This window comes from Ambystoma mexicanum, chromosome 4q (assembly GCF_040938575.1).
Source record: "Ambystoma mexicanum isolate Mex_15411 chromosome 4q, UKY_AmexF1_1, whole genome shotgun sequence".
Taxonomy (NCBI): Eukaryota; Metazoa; Chordata; class Amphibia; order Caudata; family Ambystomatidae; genus Ambystoma; species Ambystoma mexicanum.
Genome location: NC_090928.1, coordinates 164,241,626 through 164,268,332, shown reverse-complemented (window position 1 = coordinate 164,268,332; position 26,707 = coordinate 164,241,626).

Sequence of the window (26,707 nt, the reverse complement as noted above, 5' to 3'; positions counted from 1 at the left end):
AGACAGGTTCTGCACATGTTCCTCTCCCTCCGCTCCTTTGTGCATCAGATTGTCCGCAATACACTGGCTCAGACCGCAAAGGCAGACACAGGCGCAGTCCCGGTCCACCCCAGTCCATCCTCCACCTGCATCAAAATGAGGCATGGTCCAGGAATCTCCTACACAATAGAAAAACAATACCACTCCGTTAATGGGTTCACCTTGCATCCTGATTAGACAATAGATACTTGTTTTAAAGAGAAAAAACAATTATTCTCAAATATTCTAAGAGGAAGCGCAAAAGAACACGTTTTTTAATAATAGAAAACAAATGATACAAATAATAATTAATGAAGACTTAGGGTCTGATTTCCCATTGAAACACGCTTTTGTAAATCAGGTCCTTCTTCACAATTTTATAATATTATCAGTAGATTCACGATCAAATGGGTCAGTAGGCCAGAACAAAAAGAGAGGGCAGAAATAAGAGCAAATTGCGAGGGATTTGGGGGTGGCAATTGTGTGGGGGGTGTGGACTCTATATAAAGGTAAAGAGACCAGCATTGTAAAAAAAACATTGGATAAATAAAAATATGATTTATTAAAAATTAACTGCATACTCACTCACCGCATCTGCCTTTGTAATCTCTCAGCTAGATTTCCATCATCACAGCACATCTATAATTATTTTGACCAAGTTTCCTCAAACTTGCCATATCACTTTCCATAATTCTAAATTCAGAAGAAGGATTAGTCAGACAACCAGGTTTGATATTTTGGTTCTGGGGCGATTTCAAGCCATACAAATTCAAAACAATCTGCCTATCCTAGCACCTAAAATGGCTACATTTCATGTTGAGACTTAATTAAGGGATAGAAATGGAAAACCCTCATGCAGGGCGTTGGAGTTTCTTTTCGGGCACTGAAATTTAAAGGTAGGTGTGACGAATCAACACCCCATGGTACAAGTAGTCCAGGGGTGAATCTCGGTTTCTGAACCATCACTCAGCCACACACCTCTAATAGACCAGAAGGAATCCGAACAGATTGGAATAACAAGCACATTATAAAACTCTGTCTAATTTTTTGAAACGTGGATGGAACAGAAGGCTTATTATCGAAACGTTGTGGATCCTTGGTTAGTTCCAACACAGTGAAAATACAATTATTAACCAATTATAAAAAGGACCGCCCATCTAAGGTTGTATTAAAAATATCTACTTTATTCATCCCAACAGACATTCTAGCCCTTATGAAATACAACCCACCCTGTAAAGGAATGCAGAGGACAGACTAATTCAAAGAAGGAAAAGGGATGCATGCTAGATACAGTCAGGAGGGTAGTCGGGAATGGTTAATACCCACAACAGTTTAAGATTTCTTGAATTCAGCAAAAAGTATGCAATGGGTCTTAATATGTCTCTAGGGTACTTCTGGGAAGGACCACAGGGACAGAACCACACTGTACCTTGTGCTGTAGGTGCTCTTGGTGCTCGACAGGGTCGAGTCGGCTTCCGAGCACTCGGGATGGGAGTCAGCTGCGGGTATCAGATGGCAAGATAGTTTGGCGAGTGAAACTGGATGAACAGCTGCAGGCTGGCCTACATGGCGGCTCGGGGTCAGGAATCACTGTCTCAGCGTTAATCGCGGTTCTGAATTCCTTGTCGAGATGCCTCAAATGTCTTTAAGCGACATCAGCTTGACACCGGTCAGCATTCTTGTTGGTTTCAGATCGAGGAACTCGTATGGCTCAAAAATGCTCTTTAAGGCCCACATTCGTAGATGCTCACTGAGGCACTTCTCCCAGCTTCTTCAATGGCTTGTGTTGTCCTTTAAGGTGGATGACCCACAGCTGTGAGTGTGTTACATGCAGCTGCCTTTTCCTTGGTTGGAGTTTCAGAGACCTTCTGGCACTTTCTATCCAGAAAGCTTGCCTAGCAGGGCACACTGTGTGCTGGCTAGGTACCAGTTCTGGAGGGGCTGGAGGGTCCCCTGATTTCTGTATCTCTGTATGTTCCCTGAGATATGTTTAGCGAAGGGATCTTGCTTCCCTCTTTTCCTTCACTGGCGGAAGATTTAAGGCAGACTGTACCTTCAGCCAGGGGACTTCTTATGAAGTCTTCAGATGATCTGGCAAAAGAGGGGCTCGGCCAACTATCAAAGCCATGTGGGCCACCATGATCAGTGAAAGCTAAGCCTATCTTAGTGCACCAATCCTGGGGTCACTACCAGAAATCTCCTGTATGCCTGAGGTCATGGGTGCATCAATCTGCGTAACCTGGAGTCAGCAAAAACAGACTGGCAAACTGGTCCAGTGAACAGTGACAGTCTGTCAGTTGCTGTTCCGACAGGTCCATTTCAAAGTTGACACCTTCAACTGTCTCATCTGTGGCTTCAGTGTGCAGGAGGTCTGGGAGGGGATCAGTCTTCTCAGTCACTCCATCTGTCACTAACGCCATGAACAAATCATCCCGGCTGTATTGGGGTTTTAGCTGGTTGACATGAAAGACCCTGCACACCTGTTTAGGTCCTTTCATGTCAATGAGATCATTTACCTCACTAACATTTTAAAGCACACAGAAAGTCCAAGTTCACTTGTCCTGACGGGCACTGGGGCTGACAGTTTCCATAATCAAAATCCACTGGTCTAAGTAATAAACTGTCACTGTGGCCTTCTGGTTGTGCCAGTACTTCATAAGCTCCTGACTGGCCTTTAGATTCTTTGTCAACTGTTCCATGTACTTTGTCATTCTAGACCGAATGCCAAGTACATAGTCCACCACATCTTTTGTGGTGGATCAGGGGTTGCCCTCCCATCCCTCTCTCACTAGACCAGAAGCGGGGTGCAGCTGCATTTCTGGAGAGGTACAAGCCCCCAGCTTCAAAAGTGAAAAAGAAACAATATATTTTTTTAGGGAGGAAAGAAAAAGCAGGGCTGCGGGGAGCCCTGGGCAGGTTCGGCTCATCCATAATGGGCAAGTGGGTGTCTACCCGGTGGCCCTCTCTCCCATTATGGAAGAGCTGAGTAGCCAGTCCAGCTGAGGGAGAGCTCCTGGGATGGCTGAACTGTCAAAGGGCATTTCCCCAGCTGCACATGCTCAATGAGCCATGCAAGGCTCAGGGTGCTTTGCTTTGCCAGCCTTGCATAGCTTATTGAAAATGCTGGCTGGGGAATTGCATGTCTGTATGTGCGAGCGGGAGCTCCTGCATCTCCTCCCACATACAGACAGGGCAGGCTGGAATAGGATATTTCAGCACCCACACTCAGGCCCCTGCATGCATGTGCAAGAACCAGGACGATTTTGCTTCCCGCTTCCTGTTCATAATGCAGGAGCTGGAGCGCTGGGGAGGAAACTTCAGGACCAGGGCAGAAGGTACGTTTATGTTCATTTATTTTTTATTTTTTATGTGTATGGAAGCGTGTATGCTTGTGTTATGAGTGAGTGTATGATGATGGGTGCTCGAGTTAATGATAGAGTGCTTGCTCTGTGATTGCTGTGTGAATTTGTGTGTGTGTTTGTGGTGGTCCATGGAGCTGATTTTGGCGAGTGGGCGGGGGTTGTACAACAAAGGCATGTTAAAATTGCCTTTGTTGCGCAATCCCCCTACCCACCTGGCAAAATCAGAGCTCCTTCGGAGGTGCTGGGGAGACCAGGGTACAGGGATGATATATTTTTTACTGGGCATCTATCATAGATGTCCAATAAAAAAACACCATGCTTTCCCCCTGGGACCCACAGTGCCTTCCATACACACATAATCACTTTGATTGTGTTCATGTGTTAAGGTTAGGCGTTGTAGGCACAGGGGACAGGGATTATATATTTTACTGGCCATCTATAATACATGTCCAGTAAAATATACCTTGCATCTTAGGCCCAATCATGGGAGCCGGCAGGCGTAAACTGGCCCGCTTCCAAGGACCTCTCCTAAAGCTCTTTTCTGGCCTTCTCCTGCCTCCAATTTGGCAGTGCAGCCCTGCTCCCAGCATGGAGCCTAACACCATTGCCACAATGTTCTGGAGGAGTCTCGTTCAACCGGCAAGCAATGTGAGCCCTGATGGACTTTATGTGCATCGAGTGCTCTATAAATCACTTAATTGAATCCTAATTTCCAGTATTGCGGGAATCTGCATGTTGCAGTGCCCCACTTATACTTTTTTTGTTGCTGTGTGCTTTTTACACCTTAGTACAGCTGTGCTTTCCTTGTAAAAATCTATCTGGGCAATCTATCCATGATGGCCATCGCCGAAGCTACAGAAACTGGAATGCCTGTCCTACACTTGCAGCCCCTGCTCTGATTGGCCAAACTTGCATCTTAGGCCAAGTAAAGGGAGCCGGCAGGCATGAGCCGGCCCCCTCCCGTGGCCCCTGTCTGTTCCTGTCCGGAACTGGAGGGAGCATCTCTCCCTGCAGCTACTCGGCAACACTCTCAAAGATTTTCATACTGATTTGTTGACCCACACTCTCTGACCACAAACATAATCTTGATTTCAATTGCCCTGGTAAGCAATTATGATTCTTTCTGGTCCACGCACCTTCCTTTGACACTATAACTGCTCAAATTACTGCCTGCTCCTTTTTCTACATGCCTAATATGTAACCTCTAATCTCTCTGCATCAACAGTACTATTCATTGTGATGTGCATCATACTGACTGCTACTGCTCTCATAATGCCCTGCTTCAACATAGAAAAATGAAAACACATGACTTATAACTCTTTTTATTCTCTGGTGTGCTTCCAACTGTGCATCGACCACCTTTTTGTACTGCTTTTGAGTGCTTTGGCTAAAAATCAAATTTAGATGTGCTTCCAACTGTGCATCCAGCACTTTTTTGTACTGCTTTTGAGGGTTTTTGGCTAAAAATCATATTTAGGTGTGCTATCAATTTGTGAATTATTTGTATATCTGGGCTCAGTGATCTCTGTCTGCTTGACCGCCTGGTGTGACTCTACTGTTGCATAGTGCCTGACCGTCTCCCCTGCTATCCTCAGACTTGCCCCCCCTGTCACCCTCTTGTCTCTGCCTGCATGGTGTTGTCCATCTCCTCTATCTTTTCTAACTTCTTCTCCATCTCCTATCCCCCCTCTCTCACAAAGTCTGGAAGGAAGAAACTAAGAAAAGCATTCCTGAGCTCCAACTCTGGACTGCCCATCACAGACACCTACATCAATGATTCCTCTAGACAGACTATCACTGACATTCTCTTTGTTGTTCCTTCTTCTAACCTATGGACCCCCCCATTATGGTCTCTGTGTTCTCCCCTTTCTCCTCCTCGCCCATTACTTGCAGAAGCTGACGGGAAGTGCTCTTGGATCACTTTGCACCTTCCAAATTCACCATACATGTCTATCATAATGGCACTATGATGGACCCGGCCATCAGCCCAACCTCCTCCTTCTTGACAGGTGTCTTCCTCTCTCTTCAACTTCCCTCCCTCTCCTTCTGCCCCTCTTTTCTTTCTCCCCCCAGTGATGGCACGCCACCCATGTGCCCCCCCTTACAAATCTTTTAAAAGGGGGAACCAGCGTCACTTAGCTACCCTCAATTCTCGCTCTGCTATCAAACACTCCTCTGACATCTGTCACCTCCTTGAAGACCTTGACCTTGATGTCCTTGCTCTCACTGAGACGTGGTTCAAGGCCAGCTCTGTCACTGCTTTTGACAATATTCTCCCTGAGGGCTACAAGATCCTGTCCAATCCTAGGCCCTCCCAAACTGGTGCTGGAGTAGCTCTGATCTTCCCATCATTCCCATTGAAACATACTCATTATTTGAAAGCCTAGTCTGCAGGCTGTATGTCTCACCTACAGTCTCTCTTACTCTCGCTACCATCTGGACACCCCCCGGACCTTCCTCCCTCTTCTTCTCAGAATGGACTGACCTGTCCTTCTCTCTTCTTGCCTCCACCCCCAAACTAATCTTCCTTGGGGACATCACCATCCATCTTGACTCTCTCAATGGAGCCACTGTTCTCTTCCACAACCTCTGCAACACTCTGTCCCTCTCCATCCTTCCCTGTGGCCCAACCCACTCTGCCAGACACACCTTGGATGTTCTCACCTGAACAGACATCCCTCTCTATAACCCTCCCACTAACCCTCTCTCCTGGTCTGAAAACTCTTTCATCTCTTCCCATCTTGACCTACCCTTTCCCCTGACTCCTCCGCCTGCACTGTCAGCCTCCTTCTCTGTCATTCGACCCGTGAAGCATGTATCGGTTGCTGCATTTGCCTATTTCTTCATCCCTAACCTCAATCTCTCTATTACACCCTGGAGATCCTTGCCCACATGAAAGTTGCCTCCAAATGTAACTATTTGTATGACTCTGACTTGGCTGCTTTGAAACGCAAGTGCAAAGTTGCAGAGTGGAAGTGGCAGGCATCTAGCTCATCCTCTGACAAACTGGCCTGCCGCCTACTACAATGGCAATACTGTCACTCCATCTGCCCCAAGAAGAGGGTTCATGTACAAGCCTGCATCTCTGGAGCACCCAATAACATGGCTGAACTCTTTATAATGCGTATGAAACTTGCCAGTCCTACCAAAGTCTCCTCCTCTCCTCCCTACTCCGAGGCCCTCTGCTCTGCACTGGCCACCCACTTTTCCTCCAAAACTCTGGACATCCTGTCCTCTCTATCATCTGCTCCCCCTGTTCTTGCCTCCCTTGGCTGCCCTTTCCCCCATACTCTCCTATTTCTCTCCCATTGCACCAGATGAGATCTCTGGAGTTGTCTGCTCTATGAAAGTCTCCTCTAAACATATGCTCCCCTGCTCCTCCAGAACCATCAAGGACAAAATCACCTCTCTCGCTCCAGCAATAGTGGACCTCTGCAACCACTCATTTGCCACTTGCTCCTTCTGTCAAACCCTCAAGCACTCTCTTGTGCACCCTCTCCTAAAAAAGCTGTCTGCTGACCCTTCTTGCCCGGCTATCTATTGCCCTATCTCTATCACCCCTTTCTCGGAAAAAAACTTATGGAGAAACTGGCATTCCCCAACTGGCACTCCACACCGAAATGGTTAGCTGCCTCCATAACCAAAGTCCACGTTTGGGGATGCCAGAGGCATGGAAACTGCTCACCTGAACAACTAAGAAGACCTACTCTCCAACCTGGACTCCAACACTCCCTCTGTTCTGATCCTTCTCAATCTCTCCTCTGCATTTGACATAGTCAACCACTCCATCCTCATATACGATTGAAAGATTAAAATCAAGGCTTACTACCACATAATAGAAATACGCCAGTCACGAGGTCAAAATTACAATTGCATTTATTGACAAGTAGCTACTCGGTTCGCAACACCATACAATGTTTGCAAGCAGACGCCGTGAGACGAGAGAGAGCGAACATTTCAAAAGTACATACATTTATATGGTTTCTTCACAGCCCCGGACACGTCATCCAAACCCCTTCATGTGATGCAAAGCCTAGGGTTCGTGACCTGCTTACATGACTGATTTATACTTAAACATCATTACTGCACAATTGACAATTTACGGTCTGGGGTCTGGGAGCGGGATGGCCTAATATGTGGGGCCGCCATATCATGTTTTCTTAGTACAGTGTGAAAGGTAACAATCCTTCTTTTACTCCACTATGTTAACTTCTGTTGTTCCTTGTGTCCAAGGTCAGTTAGTTCTAAAGCAACGAAAATAAGGTTATCTGTGGAGGAGTACGTTCAGCTGCTCATTATCCCATTTTACTGTTTGCCTGGGGAAGACAATGTTTGGACAGGATGGCACCTAAATTACTGAATAGCATAGCTCTTTCTTAGCTTCAAGGCCCTTCACTGTAGGATGAACAATTCACTTTAGCAGCTTCAACATTCCTGTCTATGTCAGCACCATAAAGCATCATAAGGTGGACTAAAGTTCACACAGCGGTCTCTTGCCGTGTTAAAGATGAAAACACATAATCTGAGCATGGAACAGAGAGCAGCGATCAAGATGGTGGACAAAACAAAATGGCAGCATAGTCAGCTCATTCAGGTTCATTCATTGTGATATTACAGTGCTATGCAATTGTGCTTAGGCCAACATTTACTATTAAGGTGGTATTAGGGCAAATACGTTTTCAAACCATCTCCATGATACCGTAGGAATCATGGACTGGGCACTGGCGTGGCTGACCTCCTTCCTTTCAAACAGACCTTCCCAAGTGTAATTGGGTCTTTTTCTCTCCTCCACCTCACTCTATACCTCTGCCGTCCCGGAGGGCTCTATCCCATCGCCTTTGCAATTCAACATCTGCCTGGCCCTTCTGGCCTACCTGAACTTAGCGTTCTCCCGTCATTTCCAGTGTTACACAGATGAAAAACAGCTCTCTTTCAAGCTGCCTTCCTCTACCTCCTACTCCCCCATGCCTGACTGCCCGACTGCTATTCAGGCATGGTGCTCAGCCAATGATCTCTGCCTTAATGACAGTAAGACAAAGATCCTTCTCATTGGGACGCCTGCTCCTTGTTTCCCCACCACGCTCTGACCAGACTCCTTGGGTCCCCTCCACTCACCAACTTGTGAGTCAAAAAACCTTGGGATCATCTTTGAATCCTCTTTCTCTTTCTTTCCACACATCATGGACGTTGCCAAGAAGTCCAATTTTCAGTTGCATCTTCTCAGGGCTATTCTACCTTTCCTCACCGTCCCACATATGCTCAACATCTCCAAAGCCCTGTTTGTCTCAATGCTTTGCTACTGCAACAGCCCCTTCCTCAACCTTCCTCTTTCCTCCCTTTGTCCCCTTCAACTAATCCAGAATAGGACTCCCAGAGTTTTCCTTGTCCTCAAGCCCAGGGACCGCATCTCTCCACCCTTAAAATCACTCCACTTGCTACCGGTGACCGCAAGGATCAAATTCAAGACCCTTTGCATCATCCACAAGTCTGTCTGGAACATGGGACCTCTTTACATCCTGCTTTCCCTCCCTAAATACCTCCTTTCCAGTGTCCTTCTGTCTTCTGGCTCCAACTCTCTACAGGTCAAACGCTTTACCCAGCACAAGCAGAGAGTAGGAGGTGGACCCATTTCCTCAGCTGGCTCCTCCCTCTTGAACGGCCTCCCTCCCGCCCTCAGACTTGGACTAGATATTCTTAAGTTCCGGCAACTTCTCAAGACTTTCCTTTTCTCCTCCTCCTTCCCTCTCCCCCTCCCTTCCTAAACATCCATCTGCTGCTGCAACAGGGGACTGGTGCCTTCAGAGTCATACAGGGACCAGACCACCCCCTATGAGTCCCACATCATCCTTTGCAAGCCTTTGCCCTCAGGCTTCCTTCCCCGGACTTGCCTAAGTTGGTCCTCCCTGACCACAGCACTCATCCTCCCTTCCCACCCTTCCTCTGGCACTTGCTGCCTTGTTCCACCCTTGCCTGCTCCACCTATTGGGGGTACCCCACTCTTGCACTATCCATCTACCCCCTATTGCAGTTACCACCCTGTCATATCACAAAGACAATATAACCGTTTTTGCTTTCTTGTTGTTCTACTTTTTTTTATTCCCATGTCCCCCACCCAATCTTGTCTTGTGGTGCCTTGAAACACCTGTGTATAGGCACCACACAAATGTCCAATAAACAAATAATTAAAATGCTACATTATTAACCCCCACAACACCCATCGACTGGCTCGGGCTCCTTCGCTACGCACGTATATCTGGGAGAAATAATTATGGCCCTCCACTTAAAATATTCACCAGCTGCCACAGGCCCTGGGACTGTGCTGGGAGTGGGGTGGGATGGGCTGAGGGACTGTGATGAGAGCAGAATGGGGGTGCCAATGCATAGTGGTGGGAGCAGTGTGGCGAGAGCCAAGGGACTGTGGTGGGGTAGGGAGAGCCCAGGGACTAGGTTAGGAGTGGGATGAGTGAGCCCAGAGACTGTGATGGGAGCAGGTGGGGGAGCCCAGGCACTATATTGGGAGTAGGATGCAGTGACGGCGTGCAATAGTTCATAGCCATTTGGACTTACTGTCCATTTAGCATTTTTGGGTGCCTGGCCTGCCCACATTTTGCTCAGGTGAAGCCAAGGCCAAAAAAGTTTTAAGAGCACTGCACTAGACTGAGGGACCTCGTACAGGGTGTCCAAACAGAAACTCAAAGGGGCTAAAGCCTACTCCATTCTGTGGCATCTCCCGGTAGGCAAACAGCAGTCATGGCAGGAGAAGATCCGATTTCCTACTGAGGTGCTCTTCCAAACCCCCTATCATGCATTTCAGCTTCAGGTTGAACCGCTGAACAACCCTATTCTTTTCTGAATGCAAGGATGTAGAAAACCAGTAGATGGCTCCACACTATTCCCACATAGCCTTCATATACACTGTTATAAAGTTGCTTCCCATCAGAAATGACTTCCTTGGGAAAACAACATGGGATAATATCCCAATCAGAGCCTTTACAACCATGGGGACTTTGATGCTCCTCAGAGGAGAGAGGCAGCCTCAGGGTACCTTGAGCCATGGTCTACGAACACCGAGATGTATTCGTTCCCTTAGCTGCTTTGGGGATACAAAGGACCCACAATGTACATGCCTATTCTCTTTTAAGACCTCCCAACCACAAGTAGTGGAATTAAGGGGGCCTTCCTGGCACAATCTGACTTGCCAGAAGCTTGTCAATTCGGGCAGAACCAGACAAATTCCTTAACCTATATGCCAAACTGGGGTCAGTAAATATGGCAACTTTGTTAACAGATACCCACCTACTAAGATATTTCAATGACAAGTGTGTGAACGCTTCTAATTTCTGCCAACATTTCTTTCCGAGCTCTCTAAAGCTCTTGGGATACTTGTTAAGATGGATTTCTAAACTCTGACCTGGTTGGCTGAAGTTTAGAAGGCCACCCTAGTTTAGTGGAACTGAGGAACATTCTGGACAAACCAGACCATTCTACGATAGCTTGGCAGGCAGTCAAGACTAAGGGCCTCATCACGAGTCTGGCGGTAACCCTTAAATGCGGCTGTAGCGCTATTACTGCCGCATTTAAGGGTCTGCCAGATCATGGCTTTGATGGATTTCCCTCCCAGCTCTGAGCTGGTTTTCCCCCCAGCTTTAAGCTGGGGGGAAATCCGTGGCAAATTTGCCGATTTTCGGTGCAATTTCTGCCAGCGGGAAATCTGCCGGCGGTAAGAGGGTGAATTTTCCCCATTGGGCCCAATGGGGAATGAGGAATTCCCGAATGGGCCCAATGGGGAATGGGCAATAACCCTTCAGCCAAACCCATGATCCGGCGCTAATAGCGCTGAGGGGTTTGGCGGTAGGGCTATTAGCGCCGGCGTTATCGCCCAACTCGTGATGAGGCCCTAAGTCTCAGGAGGGGTGAGAGTGATCGGAAGCCCACAATGAGTACACACAGTAAAACTCCACAGATTACCCTTAGACAGGAGTATATCAAAAATACAATTATTATAGGCCTTTATAACAAAAACACAATTAAACTACAGTTATCAAGAAAACAATTACCACCCACACTTATTCACTATGTGACATATATACAATACTGCGATTAGCCTAAGGCTGTTGATGGGGGGTCAAGGAGAATAACCACAACCTGCAACAGAAAGGGGTTGTTTGTCACATATATCAGTTTCAGCTGTCCTTCACCAACAAACCCTAATTTATGTAGTCCAGCCGTACAAAGTGAGAAGCCTAGCACTCAAAGTACAGTCGGGCGTTAACAATGCGTGGTTGTGCGTTAATGAAAATGGGGGTTCTCTTTTGGGGGCTGTAGCTGCTCAGGAAGGGGCTTGAGGTGATGAAGAATACGCTCCTATTCCTAGAAAGGGGTCTTTTGAGGGACACTTGTGCGTAAAAAGAGATGGATGTGCCATGGGGCCACCGTTAGGTTAGGAAAGTACTCACTGACCCTCAATAAAGTCTGGACCAAACTTTGGCAGTCTAGCCCACTTTGCTTGATGATGTTAATCCTGCAGTTTCAGGACGCTCCTGCTCTCAGTGGCTGTAGGACGGGACGATCAAGTGTGTCGGGATAGTAGCTTTTACTCAGCTCTCAAATGAAGGAGAAGGATAGTTTCAGTGCAGCACATCTCAGGCCACCATAGGCAAGAACTGCAGGCACGTTCAGTGAAGGTCACCACAGGGGGGCGAAGCAAGAACTGCAAATGCTTGCGGCATGGTGCACTCTCATAAATTGCGACCCAGAAGAACTCGGACAACGAGTCTTGGCAGGAGAGGGCCCAGGACCACACGCTAGTGATTCCCAGAGTCTCAACTCGGGACGGTGGCGTTCCTGTACAATACCCTGGGTTTGAGCTGGTCATTTCACTGGATGGCCCAGTAACACTTCCGAAGAGTCTCTTTCCGAGGGAAAGTAGGAGATGCCAAGAGTAGTTGTTCCCACTACTCCAAAGGGGGGAAGCACTCTTGCAGGCCTACTTGGTTTGATGAAGAAACAGGGGTCCGACGGGACAACTGTGGGTTCCGGGTGCCAAAGTTCGCCTGCATGTCACCTGTGGTTCCTCGAGTCTGATTTCTTGTTACAGATACTTAGCTCCTTATGAGGCTCGGTGTGAACCTCAGTAGCTCGACCTGGAATGGCTGCAGAGCCCCTTCTCGTATCCAAGATTTGGTTAACTCTCAAATCTCAAATACCCAATTGAAGATCTGCTCTCTTGCATGCATGCCAGACGTGTGCCAAACATGGCCCATGGCAGTTCCAGTCATTCATGGCTACCAGAATTTCTCCCACCAATAGTGTGGAATGGGACCAGACAGTCCCAACCGCCCTCCTGGGCACTATCACGCGTGACATGCAGGAGACTGCGAAAGATGCGGTTTTCACAGGAGGCTGTGTGCCCAAATAAGGAATACCCAGGTTTCTCGACCTGGGGGAAGGCAAAGGGACAAAATGGCCAAAGGACAGAATAAAAGACTTTGTGGTATAACCATTTTCCGCACCAGCCACAGTCTTGGGCCAGACACGGTAAACGTGGTACAATCCATGAAAACCAAGTGAAAATACTTTAAAAGTAAACTGATGCCACCAATCCATTCTAGGCACACTTGTACAAACACCAAAACATCCTTAGAGGATGGCTAGGGCCATAAAATTAAAGGACCCCTATGTGCGGTAATGTAAGGTACATATACAAAAGGCACATAGATAAACAGTTATCAAGAAATGACAACATAGTCGAAGACTAAGGGAAACATAGTTTCCCCATAACAAATGAGCGAAAGTCCAGAGGAGTTCAGCTGAAGGCTGTGCTCCACTGGAAAAAGTCAGGTCAGGTAAACCAAACAAAAGTTAAAAGTTTGGGGTCCACAAATGGAGGTAAAATGGCACCTAACGGAATTCTACCCTAACAATACTGTTCTGGGTTCTTATGGAACTTCCTGAGGAGGACTGCCTTCAGGCTCTCATAAATGAGCCTTTCCTCAGGTGTTAAATGAAAAATTGCATCAGTACACTTGCCAGGTAAGCAATTCATCAGGGCTGCAGCCCACAGTACCTTCTCCATCTCCTGTAGCTCAAAAGCAAGCTTGAGTTCTTCAAAACAATCAATAATGTCCTTTCCCACTTCAAAAGTCTGTACTAAATCTTTGAGGATGTGGTGTTGGGACTTATCCTGGGCACCTTGGTTTGAGTCACAACTGCTGCTCTCGCTTGAGGTGGATCTGTTGGCCTCCCTCTCATCTTTGAGTGCCAGCATTCACAGCTCTATGGTGATCTTGTTCCACTCTTTTTGTTCATCCAGTGCCAGTCTCTTCTCCTCCAACAGGAGCTTTCTAGCCGATACATCATTTACCACCGGAACAATAACTGGGCCACTTAGAGGCTGTGCCAAGGTCTGGGACCTGTGGGATGCTGCACTAGCCCCTGACACTCTGCAGTGTTGGGAAACCACACTTGCACCCCTGAGTGGTGGTTGGCGAGATACACTACTCATGCTGTCTTTCTTGTCTTCTTCCATCAGCTCTTCTGGAAGGCCTTCTTCAGTCGGGTACATGGGGCCTACCCCTTTCCCTGGGATCTCCTCCCCAGCCTCCCTCACTTCTACCTAAGCTTGGAAGCTGGTCAGCAACTCAGATTTATTAATCCTGGTGCTGTGAGGAAGTCCCCTTTCTTGACGTATGACATGCAGAACATCCTTTCACATGCCTTTCACAGTCTTTATGTCAAAATCGATGATTACTAACAAATACCTAGCAGTGTTTAACATTGTTTGCAACTGTACTCTTAGTGTTGGGTGAATAAGCTGTGCGCAAGGCTCCAACTCGATCAGACCGTCTGCCACCTATGTGACAATTCAACTTCCAGAGTACCAGTGGCCCAGGGGTGAATATAGGTTTCTAAACCATGAATCAGCCCCACACCTCTAATACAAAAAGGATCTGAGCTGACTGGATTAACAAGCAAATTATAAATGCCCTTGTCCAATTTTGGTAACCTGGACAGAACAACAGACTTATTTCTCAAAGTTTGTGGATTGTTAGTTAGTTACAACACAGCGAAAATACAATTATTACCCAATGATAAAAGGTTGTATTAAAAAATGTCTACTTTATTAATCAAAAAAGACAGTCTAACAGCACTATGAAATACTACCCACCCTGTACCTAGGGTAATTCAGGGAAGGACCAACGTGACAGAACCACAATGTAGCTTGTGCTGTAGGTGTTCTTGTTGCTCGACAGGGTCCAGTCAGCTTCCGGGCACTTTGCAGGCTTCTGTGACAGAGTTCGAGACCGGAGTCAGCTGCGGGTACCAGGTGGCAAGACAGTTTGGCAAGAGAAGCAGGACGAACGGCTGCAGAATGGCCTACACGGCAGCTCTGGGTCAGGAATCCTCTCAGTGGTGGCTTGCAGAACTCGACTGGCTTGATAATGTCCTTTATGGTGGACGTCGGTCGATGCTTGTCAAATCACTTCTCCGAGCTTCTTTAATGGGCTTGTGTCTTCCTTTAGGGTGGATGGCCCACAACTGTGGAGTGTGTTGCATGCAGCTGCCTTGTCCTTATTTGTAGGCTTAGAGACCTTCTGGCACTTCATCTCCAGGAAGCTTGCTGCAGAGCCTAGCAGGACATGCTGTGTGCTGGCTGGGTACTGGTATTGGAGAGGCTGGAGGGTCCTCTGAGTTATGTATCTCCCTCTGTCCCCTGGTAGTTATTTAGGGGGCAGGATCTTGCTTTGGATATCCAGGCCTTCCTTCACTGGCGGAAGTTGTAAGGCAAGGTTGAGTTCTTTCTTACTTCTTGTTAAGTCTTCAGAAGATCTGCCAAAAGAGGGGCTCTGCCCACTTTTAAAGCCAAGTGGGCCACCGTGATTGATGTAGGCTAAGCCTACCTTAGTGAACCAATCCTGATGTCCCTACGAAGAATCTTCTATATGCTTGAGATCATAACTAGAGTGCTTGGCAACAGGAGAGGTAAAGGGTGAAAGAGAAACAATGTGTTCCCCAGAACTGAAATGGCTGACTCCCTTGTGCTACTAAGTCCCACCCATCTTTGTGTCTGTTGTGTCCCTGTGTGGTCCCTGATAAAGTGTCAGGTCTCCCTTGAAGTTGCGGCAAGTCCAGACTCTCTGGATCCTGCAAACAACATTCTCATAACATATGAATGGGGTCCCCGTAGCGGGGTGGCCTATTGTAAACAATAAACCCGGATGAAATACCCCCTGTTGGTATGATAATTGCTGCCACCAGCTGCAGGCCCTAACAAAAGAGCAGACCGGATCCCTGGAGCCTCTGTCACTTAATCAGGCTGGGTAATATTGGTCCTCCCCCTTCGTGGGGATGATGTTGTTCACTCTTCATCTGTCATATTCCAACTAAATATGACAGGGGTGGATGGTTCCTGTAAGCGTTGTCCAGCCCGGAGTACACAGTTCTCTGTTTTTTGTCATGGTGTGAGCATAGAAAATGTGTGTGGATTAGACCACACATGTGCCTGAGGTTGGTCTACCATCATTCCATTTAATTAAACATTTCAAAAAAGTCCAGTCGAGCGCACACCCACCATGCAGATGGTTGAATTCCTCACAGTAGGTCTAAAAGACCCCTGCCTATCTTTCACTTATTCTGCTTTTTTCTTATCTTTACTTTGATGAATTTGCATCATTAGGCACTTCCATTCATACATTACTTTCATTTTATTTTACTTTTTAAAATAGGGGCAAGATATTAGCACACCCCTGCCCCTTTTTTCGTTTGACCCCTAATTGTTTACTGTACTCTTACAACGGGATAAAGCACTCCCGATTCCCTTTGCCTATTCACCTTCACTATTCCCCTCCCCGTTTTTAGCTCTGTTTTTCTTGGTCCATATGAAATGAGCAAAGCCGATGCAAATACACTGAGGCTAATGCATCAATGGGCGTGCATCATGATGCAAAAGCATCGAAGTAAAGACATGTTACCGCTCTGCGGCAAGATATTAGCACACCCCTGCCCCTTTTTTCGTTTGACCCCTAATTGTTTACTGTACTCTTACAACGGGATAAAGCACTCCCGATTCCCTTTGCCTATTCACCTTCACTATTCCCCTCCCCGTTTTTAGCTCTGTTTTTCTTGGTCCATATGAAATGAGCCAAGCCGATGCAAATACACTGAGGCTAATGCATCAATGGGCGTGCATAATGATGCAAAAGCATCGAAGTAAAGACATGTTACCGCTCTGCGACTTCTTGGTGAACGGTCAGACAAACTGCTGAGGAAGTGTGACTCAGAGCGTGGCCACATACAACATATCACAAATCCTGTTGGAAGTAGTTTGTGATGGGACTGGTCACCAAAGCATATGTCTAGAAGGACCTATTCACAGTAGAATTTTGCATCCTGTATCTGACAGGACCTGCACGTGCAAATCCCGGTTCACTGAGTGCCCAAAAATGTAGTGGGAGAGTCAGGTTGTGAGCGTCACTGCTGCTCAATATGGCACTTTATACATATCTGTCCGGCACCAGAAAGCCATTCAAATTCTTAGACTGACATCTGTGAAGGGCGGGGGCCTGCTTATGTACCAGCCATAATTATTACACTCATATAGGTGCTAGAAATGAATTTCATGCCACCGTTTTGCATTTCCACCCTTTTATTGGGTATGCTTCTAGTGCTGGGGGTCAGAGGAAGGGTACTGCAAACATAGCATCAGCCTGGGAGTTTGCATTTATGAATCAGGGATTGTAGGGATATATGACAGTTTTCAATCGAGGCAGCCAGCAAAGTGGGTGCAAATGCTGATGACAATGTTTTCAATAGAGGCTGTCATTTGATTGGTAAAATGGGTGCAAAACCTCTAGCAGATTAGGGATACAGGTCAGCATTTTAGTGGGATTAGTCTAAATGCAGAAAAGTGATGGGAAATTATATGAAGCAGGTGAGATGCCACATTGGTTCATTATAACAGTGAATTAGGCCTTGCATGACAAAGCAGAATGCAGTAAAAAGACAGTGGGTTCAAAGTGCATTGTACATGTGCAATCACAGGATCCCCATCTGTGTAAAATTGCATTAAAGGAGATAACCCATGCTAACATACTATCATCCCTATTAATAACACCCCAATAATGAATTAGTTCTCCTGATTAACATTGCAATGCAATGTCAATGAACAAAGATGGAAAGTCTGTTTTAGTGTTTTTCCAGAGAAGAGAAATATGCACGGTAGAAAAAAATGAACTTTTGTGCTTTCTGAAATCTCTTCAGTGTGCAGGAAAAAAGTGGATACATGCTCTCGTGGGTGATTGGTCAGTGGAGTCAGGAGTCTAGGAGGTGTCCAGATACGTCAGGGGGGAGGCAGCTCTGTTTTTGATTGACAGGCAGATTGATTAAATAGGGGGTTGAACCAAAAGGCTGGGCTTTTTCCTTTCTGGCGCTGCATTCTGCTGGAGGGAGTTTGGAGAGAGTTGATGCCCTGGTTTTGAAGTTTGCCGGGATCCTAAGGATGACTCCGGGGGCGCAAACAGGCAGTGTGGGGGCTATAACACTTCAGCACAGATAAACTACAGCAGAAAGAGATTGTCCCAGGCATGTCGAAGGAGAAAGTATATTGTGCCTCCTATTGTAATAAATATATTAATATTGGCCTACGCCAAGCTGCTCGAAAGTCGCTTGCGAAAGAAATCCGTGTTGCAAGGTCCTGACCTTAAATCCATGTAGGCCGCCATTTTAGGTCAAACCGCCATTTTAGGATTCGTTGTGTAAAAGTCACCCTGTGAGTTAAAATGGTGGACGATGTCATTCCAGAATACAACATGGCCGTCTTGACCTCTGCACATAGCTAATGGGTAACTTGCCTGCAGGCCACTTGTTGAGGTCGTGAAGTGAGACCTTGTCCATTATTGACCTATGTGTAGAAGGATTACTCGTGCAAAGAAACTAATCCACAAGCATATGTTGAGACAATGTATTCAAATACTGAACGAAGAACATCTGTTTAAACTAAATTGTATTAATGTTTAAGAAGGCCTGCATGGAAAATCTTAGAATACACAGTTATTGCATAGGTTTGTTGATACATGTAATAAAGGCAAACACTTATATGCGGTTGTTTGATACTTGGCACGAACCCTAGATCGGTGATGTATTAAAAGGAATATTAAACCCGAAGTGGGGCTGCACATCGTGCCCACCAAATACATAAAAAGCGAATGCATACTATTGTACAACGTCTCTCACTGAACACATTGAACCATGCTGGAGTTCGTTGTGTTGTACTGAGGGCCGATAGCTATCTGATTTTGCTCTGTTTTTGTAACTGGATTCAGTATAAAATAAAGTACTTTGTATGTTCCTTTTTAACCCGTGTTCGGTGTATTTCCTTTTGGGGTACTCAGCCTCGATATTTTGATTTTGTTTTCACAGTTGGCTCCCGAATAGGGACCCTCATGATTGATGCCGGATTGTTGAAGGTTGACACACGCTATAGGACCGGTATCGGACGGTGTGACATAAGGGGCCCCCTGAACGAGACGCGACACCTCAGCAGCGCTGCACGACCCGATCCTTGGACGATAAGCGTGTGGATCGAGACGGCATCTTGATGAGGGTCCACTTATCGAGGCGGCAGATTTGACGAAATCACCATACACGAGGTAAGATTAGTTAGGTAAGATTCTTAGAAATCCGAATTGGACATCCTTAGGTTTGGTCAGGTGGGTCGTGACCCGTTTCTTAATTTAACCCAGACAATTTGAATTTTGGCACATTGTATCTGCAGACACAATTATTGACCAGGTAACACCAAGAATTTGAGATATGTGTTACGCTCACCTGGTTCACACAGGGGCGTCGATCGGACCCGGACAGCTGCGGTCTCCACCAACGTAATGCGTAGTGAAGAGATGACAGTCTGGACTGGCCCGCCTAATCTTGTCTGCTGGACTCGTAGAAGAATTCTCCTGCAAGTGGAGAAAGGGATTTAGCCACCCGTGGACTTTAGTGATGGCCCCCACAACTGTTCTCGTTCTCCCCACTAATCACCGCCGATATCCCCTCTTGGTAACCTCACCTAATGTTTTTAAATGATGAGCTCTCCATCCTGCATGGCATGCAGGGGCGCGTAGATACCAGTTACTTCACTGGTTTGAAGGTACTGGAGGAGTTCCGGAGGAATATTGACTCCAGTGTCTATAAAGTTCAGAGAGTTCAATATGTCCGATGTTCACTCTTGTTCCATTCCCTCGTTAGGTTGTAGCTGGGTCCAAAAGAATATTGCCTGGAGGCAGCTGATGGCGTTCAGGTAAGAGTCTGTATTACCAAACACTGTCCGCTAAAAGTTGCATGAGTTTAACTTGCTGTTTTCTCTCCCTTTATAGGTGCGGCATAGAAAGATGCCAAAAATTAAAGGATAATACCTCCGGTGGTAAAGCAGGTAAGCCTATGATGGCAAAGAGATTGTCTTTGTCGGTTTTATCGGCTCACCTTGTTATTCCTTTTGTTTTCCCCCCAGGTGCTGGGTTTCGACGAAGAAAATGATGGAGGCAGCGCCGAGTTGAAAGATGCGGTGGACTGGTGAGTATAACGCGGTGCTGCTGCTGGTGAAGCGACGCGTGCTGAAATAATGTCCTTTCCAGGCTCGGAGATGTGCTGGGTCCGGAATCAGGTAAGGAATCAAATAATGTCCGTGATCTAACCTCTTCTCCTTTCTTTTCCTTTTGTCTAGGAGCTCTGGATTCGAGGCGGGCGTGGCAGAAGACTGGATGCTGACTTGCAGACACGGTGAGCGTTACGCTGCTGGATGCAGAATAACACGAAGCATGAGCTGCTGTTCGGGCGTCGTTTAAATAGCCTGCAAAGTAGTCGTAGTTAAGAAGTTCCCCAGAACCACACCCGAGTAAAAAATAGTCCCTGTAATAAAAAAGTCCCATCCAGGCCTCACATTGGCTTGGACTCATTTGCAGGATGGTCTGCATAAGGTAAGTAAAGTCTATGAGCCTGGCGCCTATGGCGCCAGGACTGATTTCTATGGTGAGCCTGGCACCTAAGGCGCCAGGACTGAATCCAAACAGCCCCCAGCCGGGGCTGTTGGGGTTTTAATGATTATCTGGATGCCTGCTCCCGGGGCTGATGGACTCGATCCAGATGCCCAGGGGTAGGCATCATGTCAGCACTCCCCCCCAAGGCCCCTCCTAAAGTTGTTCTTCCCCTTGGCCCTGGCTTGTGTGGGAAGTCCCGATGGAATTTTGTCACCAATCGAGGAGCATGAACGTGGTCACTAGGTTCCCATGACCTTTCTTGTGGTCCGTAACCCTTCCAGTCGATTAAATAAAAAAGTCTTGATTTAACCATTTTAGAGTCCAGGATGTTTTTTACCTCAAATTCAAGTTCTCCATCTATTAGGATGGGGTCAGGTGGTTTGGTTAATCTTGTCCCGGGTTGAACTGGTTTTAGAAGTGAAACATGAAAGACAGGATGAATCCGCATATTAGAGGGTAATTCTAATTTGACGGCCACCGGGTTGATAATGGCCTTAATGGTGTAAGGTCCCAAATATCTAGGATTAAAAGTCTGAGTTCCTTTCAGAGGTATATGTCTTGTAGCCAGCCAAACTTGGTCTCCGATTCGATACGGTGGGGTCTCACTTCTATGTTGATCAGCACTTTTCTTGTATTTCTCTTTTGCTTGTTTCAAATGTTTTGTTGCCCCTTTAAAAGCTTGTATAATAGTAGAATGCAGATGATTTACTGCCGGCATTTCTAAATGCTGGGGCGAATCGAGTTCTGAGGTTCGAGGATGATGTCTATATATGGTATAAAAGGGGCTTTGTCCGGTTCCTGAATGTACAGAGTTATTGTATGCATATTCAGAAATCCATAAAATGTCCTTCCACTTACTTTCGGTTTGGTGGAGCATACAACGTAGGTATTGTTCAAGAGTCTGGTTGGTTCTCTCCGTCTCACCATCGGTTTGGGGATGGTGACTGGTTGATAACCATACGTCGATTTGTGCCAATTGACAACACTTCTGCCAAAATTGCTAAATGAACTGACTACCTCGGTCAGAGATCAAAACGGAAGGAAATCCATGTATTTGAACAATATTTTCGAGAAATTCCTTGGCCAAGATTGAAGCAGAAGGTAATCCTTTTAAAGGAATAAAGTGGGCCATCTTGGAAAAAAGATCCACAATAACTAGAATGGTGTTGAATCCATTACATGGCGGTAGATCTGTAATAAAGTCTAAAGACAAAGTGTGCCATGGTGTGGGTGGAATATCTAAAGGTTGTAAAAGACCAGCTGGATTCTTCTTTTGACTTTTGTTTTGGGCGCAGATGCCACAAGACAGTACAAATGACTTTACATGTTTTCGCCAGGTGGGCCACCAGAATTGTCATTTAATTTTAGCTTCAGTTTTTGCAATACCTGGGTGCCCTTCCATCAGAGCTTCATGGTAATTGGAGATGACTTGTTCTTGTAGTTCCTTGTGTTGTAGAAATAGACGCCCTTGACAGTAAGGTAGGTCATTGACAACTGAATAATCTGGGCCCTTTTTAACCCAGTCCTGCAGGGCTGCTGAATCGAAAAGTTGTTGGATCTTTAAATTAATATCTTCTAAGGTCTGTAGAGTAGTTATCCCAAGAATTCTTTGTTCAGGAATTATAGGCCCCAGTTCTGGGTTCGAAAATATGCTTCTCCCATCCCAATTCGGGATAAAGCGTCTGCCTTACCATTCTTACAACCTGTTCGATAAGTGATCACGAAATCGAATTCGGCAAGGAATAAGGCCCCTCGAAGTTGACGCGATGATTGGGCCTTGGCTGTTTTTAAATACTGCAAGTTCCTGTGATCGGTGATTACAGTAATGGTATGCCTGGCACCGAGAAGATAATGCCGCCAAGCCTTGAAGGCGAATTTGATGGCTAACAACTCTTTATCGGTAACCGCATAGTTTAATTCGGGGGCCGAGAATTTTCTGGACCAAAATGCTACTGGATGAAGTTGACCGGTTTTTGTTTTTGGATCCTTCTGGGACAGAACAGCCCCCATGGCTAAACTGGATGCATCGGTTTCAACTATGAATGGGAGCTCGGGCATGGATGCTTTAAGACAGGTGCCGATGTGAATTTCAATTTCAGTTCTTGGAAGGCTTTTTCAGCCTCTTCGGTCCACAAGAAGCATTTGTTTTTTCACAAAAATGCTGTGATGGGGTGTACAACATATGAGAAGTCAGGATTAAATCTGCGGTAGAAATTAGCAAATCCAAGCATGCTTTGCACCCCTTTAACTGAACTGGGTGATAGCCACTTGACAATTGCGTCCTCCTTTCGAGAGTCCATTCGGACTCCTTTTGGAGTCAGGATAAATCCAAGGAATTCAACTTCTGTAGCATGAAAAACACATTTTTCCAATTTTGCATATAACTTGTGCTGGCGTAGTTTCTCAAGGACTGCACGAACGTGCTTAACATGGTCTGATTCTGAGGAGGAGTACAGTAGAATATCGTCTATGTATACGACAACACAGACGTCAATGAGTTCACGAAATACATTGTTCATAAAATACTGGAAGGCTGCTGGTACATTGCACAACCCGAAGGGCATCACCTGATATTCAAACAATCCGTACTTGGTGCGAAAAGCAGTCTTACATTCGTCGCCCTTCTTTACACGTACCAGATGATATGCCCCTCAGAGATCTAATTTAGTGTAGATGCAAGCATCTTTTACTTGGTCTAGTAGTTCGGGGATCAGAGGCAATGGATATCGGTTCTTCACCGTGATCTGGTTTAATGCGCGGTAGTCTATGCACGTTCTGAGGTCACCTTCCTTTTTGGGCACGAAGAATAAAGCTGAAGATGCGGGGGACTTAGATGGACGAATGAAGCCATTAGCAAGGTATTGGTCCAAGTATTGTCGTAGGTGACGGTTTTCGGGTTCCGTAAGGGCATAGGTCCTACTGCATGGAGGTTGTTCACCGGGTATGAGGTCAATTTGACAATCGTATGATCTATGAGGTGGTAAGGTGTTTGACTGTTCTTTTTGGAAAACATCCTGGAATTCTTGATATTCCTGAGGTAACTGCATGACTGGATTAGCGACTGTGTCCAGGCCTTTGTTCAAGGTTTTTTCCGGGTAACAGGTGTGCGCACACTCCGGGAAGGTTACTCTCTTCTCTCGCCAATCAATACAAGGATTATGTGTTTCCAACCAAGGTATCCCCAGTATTATTTGGAACTGCGGGGCTTTGATTAAGTCAAACACAATAGTCTCTCGATGCCCATCTTGACCCAACAGTGTCATCTCTGTGGTGGAATGTGTTACAGGCCCAGAGGCAATTTCAGTTCCATCGACTGTGGTGATAACATCCGAAGTGGTCTTTTTGCAGAGAGGTAGATTCATCCTAGAAGCCAATTCGTGGTCCACATAGTTTCCTACGGTCCGCTATCAATGTATGCCCTAACTGCTTGCATACGTGATGGCTGCCTTGGATCAATAAGGACCATTGGTATGATTAGGTGTGAGGTCTGAGTGTCCTTCTTTAAGCTCGGCAAGCGGACCTCTACGCTTGTCGGGCGTGGTCGTTTCCTGAATCAGGCTCTGTTTGATTTCTATCAGCAACTCCGACTACTTTCTTGGATGGTTTTATAGGGCAATCCCGTAGAAAATGTCCTGAGGCCCCACAGTACAGACACAACTGCCTCTGTAGTTTCCTTTCTCTTTCTTTTGGAGTTAAGGGTCCCTTAACCCCCCCAATCTGCATTGGTTCTGATGCATCTGTTCCTTTGGGAGTAACATTGGGTTTAGCCAATACCCGATTCTCGAACTTAGCTCAATCAGCTTTTCTATTCTGAAGTCAGTGGTCTAGCTGGACCACTAAGTCTATATATTCTGCGCAATCCTGAGGTGGGTTCACAACTTGGGCACAAACATCTTTGAGTTCACCGCGAAGTCCACGATGAAATAATGTAACTTGCTTTACCTCTGGCCATCCGGTTTCCACCACCAACCTATTGAAGGTTGCGATATAAGTTAGCAGGTCCTGGTTTCCTTGTCGTAGGGATAGAAGTTCGTTATCCAGTGCCTGTCCCTGTGAATGTCTGGCAAATAGTCTTTCCATGCTCAATTGAAAACCCTGAAAATCCCGAAGAAGAGGGTCATCCTGGTTGACTAACGGAATTGACCAATCCGTTGCGCTGCCACTAAGGTATGACAGTACAAAGGCTACTTTGGCTTGGTCGGTTGGAAAAGCTCCTGGTCTGCATAAAAAGTGCAAGCGGCATTGGTTCATGAACACGGCGAACCTTTTCTGGTCCCCAGCAAAGTGTTCGGGTGGAGCTAAAGGAATGCTCCCTGGTAGAACCACTTGCACTGGGCAGCTTGATGAAAAGGGGGTTGAATTCCCCCCAAGTGTAGGTAGTGGTGTTTGCCCGGCTTGGTTTTGCAGCAGTTGTCTGGCAAGATCATCAGTGCGCTCCTTTGACACAATCAGTTCTCTCCTGAGGACATTAGTTTCTTGGCGCGCGGAGTGCACTTCTGTAAGGCATCCACACGAACACCAGAACTTAGCTAGCGTTCCCACAACACCTCCCTCCTGTTTGCACACTACTCCCCTGTTACGAGACTCACATGATTTGGTTATCCCACAGGACCGGTTACGCCGCACTAAGTGGCATGTTCGTACCCGGTTGCAGCCTTTCCTGCATTGGCAGTTGCCATGAAGAACACATGCCAGAAGGATCGGCAGAACGCTCCCACATCGCGTAGGTGTCCGATCACATGATCCAGCGCAACGTCCGTCACGTGGTGGCAGAGCGCATCACGTGACTGTCAGGCACCCGTTACAAAACGCTTGACGAGCAAAGCAGTCACCGCTTTCTCAGCTGTCTCTTGGACCCTGTTTGGTGCTACGTTTGGATCTTGCTCTTGTTGGTATACCTTGACCTTGGAACTCTCACCTGGACTCCCTTGGATTGCCCTTCTGTCCCTCTGCTTGGAACTGTGTACTCGTCGCTGAACCTCGGACCGTCCCTCACTTGCAATCGGATTTGCCCTTTGGAACTTGTGCGCGCCCTCTACGTACCTGTCTCCTGATTCCCACGTTACGCACTCAGTCCTTGGCTCAGGTGGGCCGTCCTGCTTCCACGTACTACTCTGGTCCCTGTTCTTCTGGAGACTACTTTTCATCTGAGTCTCGAAACCTCCTGCACTTAGGTTTCCCGTGCCTTCCTACCACCGGATAGGTAAGACCTCTCAGATTTTATGATTCGTGTTATACTGTCATTGCCTGGTACTTAATCCCGTTCTTTTTGCAGCAGCATCGGTGTTCTTGAGGCTCCGTGGATCGGGAAGAGACATCTCCCACCTGTGGCCTCAAAGGTCACACAGGGGGTTCTTTAGGTACCCCTGTGCGTCACTTGGGGATGAGGTATCAACGGTCTACATGACACTCAAGTCAGAACAACTTCTGCCCTAAGTTCTCCTAACAATAGGGCTAGTTGGTCGGTTTCTGAGGTCTCCATTACGCCCGGGTGGGGATTTGTAGATAGGCTTCGTGTTCTGTTACGCTCACCTGGTTCCCACAGGGGCGTCGATCGGACCCGGACAGCTGCGGTCTCCACCAACGTGATTCGTAGTGAAGAGATGACAGTCTGGACTGGCCCGCCTAATCTTGTCTGCTGGACTCGTAGAAGTATTCTCCTGCAAGTGGAGAAAGGGATTTAGCCACCCGAAGACTTTAGTGATGGCCCCCCAAACTGTTCTCATTCTCCCCACTAATCACCTCTGGTATCCCCTCTTGGTAACCTCACCTTATGTTTTTAAATGATGAGCTCTCCATCCTGCATGGCATGCAGGGGCGCGTAGATACCAGTTACTTCACTGGTTTGAAGGTACTGGAGGAGTTCCGGAGGAATATTGACTCCAGTGTCTATAAAGTTCAAAGAGTTCAATATGTCCGATGTTCACTCTTGTTCCATTCCCTCGTTAGGTTGCAGCTGGGTCCAAAAGAATATTGCCTGGAGGCAGCTGATAGCATTCAGGTAAGAGTCTGTATTACCAAACACTGTCCGGTAAAAGTTGCATGAGTTTAACTTGCTGTTTTCTCTCCTTTTATAGGTGCGGCATAGAAAGATGCGGCGAATTAAAGGATAATACCTCCAGTGGTAAAGCAGGTAAGCCTATGGTGGCAAAGAGATTGTCTTTGTCGGTTTTCTCGGCTCACCTTGTTATTCTTTTTGTTTCCCCCAAGGTGCTGGGTTTCGACGAAGGAAATGATGGAGGCAGCGCCGAGTTGAAAGATGCAGTGGACTGGTGAGCAGAACGCGGCGCTGCTGCT